The sequence below is a fragment of the Myodes glareolus genome, chromosome 14, assembly GCF_982192425.1.
Source record: "Myodes glareolus chromosome 14, mMyoGla1.1, whole genome shotgun sequence".
NCBI lineage: Eukaryota > Metazoa > Chordata > Mammalia > Rodentia > Cricetidae > Myodes > Myodes glareolus.
In genome coordinates this window covers 14098324-14099416 of record NC_142039.1, presented here as the reverse complement: position 1 = coordinate 14099416, position 1093 = coordinate 14098324, and the positions used below count along the sequence as shown (strand labels likewise).

The window sequence follows — 1093 nt, the reverse complement described above, 5'->3', positions numbered from 1 at the left end:
CAAGCCAAATCCATTGTCAGTGGCTGCTCAAAAGCCGCTTTCAACTGTCCTTTGAAATTGTTGACCTGTGCACACACTCTCCGTGCTGAAACCCTTCTGATTGTCACCGTCCTCGGGCTCTAGGGCAATAAGCAGGAAATAGAAAACTGTCTCTGTCCCAGCCTAAAAGCATGACCAAACCCTATGCTGAAGCTGGATTTTGAGAGGAGCATTCTCTTAGTATTTAATGAATCTCTCGCTTTAAAAATTCCTGTTTTAAGGGAGGCTGCAGTGGTCATTACCCCTCTCTGAGTGCCATCATGCTGTCCAAGAATGACAAGAAGAAGAAAGATGCTGGAAAGTCGGCCAAAAATAAAGAACCAGTGAATAAGACTGGTGGCCAGGCCAAAGAGAAGTGGTCCACAGGCAAAGTCTGGGTCTAGCTCAACAATCTAGTCCTGTTTGACAAAGCGCCATAGGGCGAACTCTGGAAGGAAGTTCCCAACTGTAAGCTTATTACTCCAGTTGTGAAGATTCCCGGCTCCTTGGCCAGGGCAGCCCTATAGCAGGACATATGCAGTAAAGGACTTACCGAGCTGGTTTCAAAGCACAGAACCCACGTGATTTTCACCAGAAACACAAGGGGCAGAGCTGTCCCCAGCTGCCGGTGAAGATACGTGAACAGGTTCAATCAGGTGTACATTTGGAAAAGTAACACTTTATTAAATCAAAAAAATGTCTTATTGCTTGGTGAATGTGAGCTTTCTGGGCTATTGCCCCAGACGCTGCTACACTTTCATAGATGTTGTTTCTGACATTTAGGATCATTGTCATCGGCTAAGAAACAGAGCCCCATTTATGAAACCCTGTTTCTAACAACCGAGCATCTGACCAGAATATGTTCTTTTTTTCCTTTTGTCATCTGTGGACTGTCTCTTCACTTATTATAGAATATTATTGGTGCTCGAAAGATTTTTAATCTGATAAGTCCAGTTGTCTGATTTGAGTTTGTGATTATCATTTTGCGACCATATCTCAATAGGCCTATCCCAAGGCATCAAAGATTTACAGCCATGTTGTTTTCTATGAATTTAATGTTTTAGCTCCTTTATTT

The 1093-nt window shown here is 43.1% G+C and overlaps 1 pseudogene; it reads left to right on the top strand.

Annotated features, from left to right (window-relative positions):
• The first annotated feature begins 299 nt into the window (after positions 1 to 299).
• On the top strand, positions 300 to 660 carry LOC125417587 (small ribosomal subunit protein eS25 pseudogene; annotated as a pseudogene).
• The last annotated feature ends 433 nt before the right edge of the window (positions 661 to 1093 follow it).